Source organism: Chiloscyllium punctatum, chromosome 26 (assembly GCF_047496795.1).
Source record: "Chiloscyllium punctatum isolate Juve2018m chromosome 26, sChiPun1.3, whole genome shotgun sequence".
NCBI lineage: Eukaryota > Metazoa > Chordata > Chondrichthyes > Orectolobiformes > Hemiscylliidae > Chiloscyllium > Chiloscyllium punctatum.
The window spans coordinates 3745635-3750291 of record NC_092764.1 but is presented as its reverse complement, the minus strand read 5'-3'; the positions used below and the strand labels follow the sequence as shown (position 1 = coordinate 3750291).

At 50.4% G+C, this 4657-nt stretch overlaps 1 non-coding gene across 1 annotated transcript; it reads right to left on the bottom strand.

Moving 5' to 3' along the window:
* Positions 1-3619: 3619 nt before the first annotated feature.
* trnat-agu (transfer RNA threonine (anticodon AGU)) lies at positions 3620-3693 on the bottom strand. The gene has a single exon. It is a non-coding gene; the product is annotated as a tRNA-Thr (tRNA).
* Positions 3694-4657: the final 964 nt, after the last annotated feature.

Here is a 4657-nt window from a genome sequence, read left to right as displayed (position 1 = left end):
GCAGTGGAGGCAGGCCTCTTCGCAGGCCACAGCAGCAGCAGTGGTGGTGGAAGTCCTGGGGAGGGGCCCCAGGGCGAGTCCCAGGCAGCGATGGTAGAGACAGGCCTCGGGCAGCAGCAGCAGTGGAGGCAGGCCTCTCCCAAGCCCCAGGCAGCAGCAGCGAGGCAGGCCTCTCCCAAGCCCCAGGCAGCAGCAGTGGAGGCAGGCCTCTCCCAAGCCCCAGGCAGCAGCAGCGAGGCAGGCCTCTCCCAAGCCCCAGGCAGCAGCAGCGAGGCAGGCCTCTCCCAAGCCCCAGGCAGCAGCAGTGGAGGCAGGCCTCTCCCAAGCCCCAGGCAGCAGCAGCGAGGCAGGCCCCAAGCAGCAACAGGAACAGTCCTCGCACAGTCACAGTCAGTCACAAAATGGTCCAACTCTCAATAGGGAAAACACCCGAGTGGCCAGTGACAAGCAGTGCCCTTCACGTCAAAGGGCAATGCTGTGTAAGAACCCATGTTTATTTTTAAAATTTTTTTCTCCCCAGCACCCATGGTGTGTGTGTGTAGGTGTGAGACACAGTGAGAGACACAAGGTGAGAACCCATGTTTATATCTGTCAGTCAGGGCTTCCTGATTGGATCAGATTAACAGCCCCAATTGGGGAACTCACATTCTATGCAACCTACTCGGCTGATCGCAGAACACTCACTACACCATTCAAATCTAATTTTCAGAGCTGATAAAATCTCAGTCCTGCGGTGTACATCAAGTATCAAACATAGCGCTAGACACTTTGTGCTCCATCTCCAGAGACAAGGACATAGCTTGAAAGAGGAACATAACAGTTGCATCAATCGACCCCGCGACCATCTGGATTTGTGCATCTTAATATGTAACTTCAGTTCAGACCACTCCGAGTATTTCCAAGTTTTATTTTCCCACTGCCTGGACCTATCAAGGGCACCCTGGCCAGTTTACACTCTGGCCTACAACCCCACTACCCCAACATGAAGACACTGAACCTTACTTTGTACAATTCACACCACCCACCCCTTACTCTTGTGTTTGGGCACCACGAGCACAAAGTCACACTGACCGTCCCCAGTTGTCCTGTGAAGTTGGCAATGACTCATCATTTTGATTTGGAAACATAGAATGTAGAAGCAGAAGAAAGAAGGCCCATTGAACTCAGACTGCCATTCAACATGATCATGGCTGATTCTCTACCTGGACACCATCCTCCTGCTCTCTTCCCATACCTCATGGCACCTTTAGCCTCGAGGAATCAATCTATTTATTTGTTGAATGACTTGGCCTCCACAGGTTCACTAGCCTCTGAGTGAAGAAATGGGCAACTGAGTATCCTGAGACTGTGATCGCTTGTTCTAGATGCCTCCCCCCACCATGTCCCCATCATTGCTGCCTCCAGCCTGTCCATCCATGTTTGTTTGATTCAATGAGATCCCCCTCTCCTTTATGCCATTCAATGAGGTGACAATGCTTTGATAATGGGAACCGATGAGGGATTGGCCCAGTGATGAGTGACAGTGACACCGATTACAGGGTGGAACGTGCTGGTAATGTGAAGCCCAGCTGATCCTGCCTCTGCAGCCGACCTGCTTCATTACCCTTTCCTCCATATTTCCTGTTTGTTACAACTTTTATTATTGATTCTGTTTCCACTGCTATTTCCGGGAACAAAATCTGATCCCTGGCATTGATTCCATCTAGTCTGAGCAACACAGAGACAAGGACTGGGGGTTCGGGCCGGTTTAAGATGCAGGAGATTGCAGAGAATGGAAGGGAGAAGAACATGTGGGACTTTAAAACAACAATTGGAATTTTAAAACCTGTGGGTGTGGGTGTCAACGTGGGGTAGTGATCAGAGGGTTGACAGCAGAGTGGAATCAACCCTCTGAAACCAATGCACAGAGGGCAGAACCAGCCAAAGAGCATTCCCCATGGGAGACTGATTAGCAAGGTTAGATCTCATGGAATACAGGGAGAACTAGCCATTTGGATACAGAACTGGCTCAAAGGTAGAAGACAGAGGGTGGTGTTGGTGGAGGGTTGTTTTTCAGTCTGGAGGCCTGTGACCAGTGGAGTGCCACAAGGATCGGTGCTGGGTCCACTACATTTTGTCATTTACATAAATGATTTGGATGCGAGCATAAGAGGTACAGTTAGTAAGTTTGCAGGTGACACTAAAATTGGAGAGTAGTGGACAGCAAAGAAGGTTCCCTCAGATTACAACAGGATCTTGATCAGATGGGCCAATGGGCTGAGAAGTGGCAGAAAGAGTTTAAAATAGATAAGTATGAGGTGCTGCATTTTGGAAAAGCAAATCTTATACACTTAATGGTAAGGTCCTAGAGATTGTTGCTGAACAAAGAGACCTTGGAGTGCAGGTTCATAACTCCTTGAAAGTGGAGTCACAGGTAGATAGGATAGTGAAGAAGGCGTTTGGTATGCTTTCCTTTATTGGTCAGAGTATTGAGTACAGGAGTTGGGAGGTCATATTGCGGCTGTACAGGACATTGGTTAGGCCACTATTGGAATATTGCGTGCAACTCTGGTCTCCTTCTTATCGGAAAGATGTTGTGAAACTTGAAAGGGTTCAGAAAAGATTTACAAGGATGTTGCAAGGGTTGGAGGATTTGAATTATAGGGAGAGGCTGAACAGGCTGGGGCTGTTTTCCCTGGAGCGTCGGAGGCTGAGGGGTGACCTTATAGAGGTTTATAAAATCATGAGGGGTATGGATAGGGTAAATAGAGAAAGTCTTTTCCCTGGGGTGGGGGAGTCCAGAACTAGAGGGCATAGGTTTAGGGTGAGAGGGGAAAGATATAAAAGAGACCTAAGGGGTAACTTTTTCATGCAGAGGGTGGTACGTGTATGGAATGAGCTGCCAGAGGATGTGGTGGAGGCTGGTACAATTGCAGCATTTAAGAGGCATTTGGATGGGTATATGAATAGGAAGGGTTTGGAGGGATATGGGCTGGGTGCTGGCAGGTGGGACTAGATTATGTTGGGATATCTGGTCGGCATGGATGGGTTGGACCCAAGGATCTGTTTCCGTGTTGTACATCTCTATGACTCTATGTCCAGAGGAACGGAGACATGGGGAAGATTTCAGCAGCTGTTGAGCTGAGAGTGGAGTTGGATGAAGGTATGGAATTAGATGGATTAGTGATGGTGTGAGTCTCATAAGATGTTTGCCTCAAGGATAAATAAAAGAGTTTAGTTCAGCCTCAGACAGCTACCAGGGAAGGAGGGAAAGGCTGGGGATGTTTGCAAGAGTTTGGAGGGATTTGGGCCGGGTGCTGGCAAATGGGACTAGATGAATTCAGGATATCTGGTTAGCGTGGATGGGTTGGACCGAAGGGTCGGACCGAAGGGTCTGTTTCTGTGCTGTCCAGGTCGATGACTCTATGACTCTAGTTTCTGAATGTTGTATATGACAGTGAGCAGAAACTGGGCTCTTTGCTGCATTGAGACCTTGTGAAGTTGTGGTCCATGCTGTTGAAATGCAAGATGTTTCTCACAATCTGAGTCAGACATGAACTGATTAAACACAGAGGTGTCTGAGTGTAGGCCATTGTAAAAGGATTGTGAGTGTGGAACAGGGGCCAGGCTGTGGGTAAAAAGGCACCGCTGGGATTCGAACCCAGGATCTCCTGTTTACTAGACAGGCGCTTTAACCAACTAAGCCACGGCGCCGCCGAGCACTCCTCCGGAATCGGCGCTTTTAGACTCAGTGCGCCTGCGCACTGCCGCTGATGTATGTCCAGAAATACTGAGAGCGCCTGCGCACAACCACATGGCGGGAAATAGGGCAATGGGCGGGAAATAGGGCAATGGGCGGGAAATGGGGTAAAGGGTGAGGGATTGGGGTAAAGGGTGAGGGATTGGGGTAAAGGGTGAGGGATTGGGGTAAAGGGTGAGGGAATGGGGTAAGGGGTGAGGGATTGGGGTAAAGAGTAAGAGAATAGGGTAAGGGGTGAGGGATTGGGGTAAGGGGTGAGGGAATGGGGTAAGGGGTGAGGGATTGGGGTAAAGAGTAAGAGAATAGGGTAAGGGGTGAGGGATTGGGGTAAGGGGTGAGGGAATGGGGTAAAGGGTGAGGGATTGGGGTAAAGAGTAAGAGAATAGGGTAAGGGGTGAGGGATTGGGGTAAGGGGTGAGGGATTGGGGTAAGGGGTGAGGGATTGGGGTAAGGGGTGAGGGAATGGGGTAAGGGGTGAGGGAATGGGGTAAGGGGTGAGGGAATGGGGTAAAGGGTGAGGGATTGGGGTAAAGAGTAAGAGAATAGGGTAAGGGGTGAGGGAATGGGGTAAGGGGTGAGGGATTGGGGTAAAGGGTGAGGGAATGGGGTAAAGGGTGAGGGAGTGGGGTAAAGGGTGAGGGAATGGGGTAAGGGGTGAGGGAATGGGGTAAGGGGTGAGGGAATGGGGTAAGGGGTGAGGGAGTGGGGTAAAGGGTGAGGGAATGGGGTAAGGGGTGAGGGAATGGGGTAAGGGGTGAGGATTGTGGTCTAAGGGTGGGCAATGGGGACAGGGTAATGAGTATGGGGAGAGGCAGAGAAGATATTGGAAAGGGTAACAGTGGGGGGGCAGCAATAGAGGGTGAATGGCACACAGAGATAATGGGGATGGGCCAATGGGTTAGTCATCCCAGAAGAAAC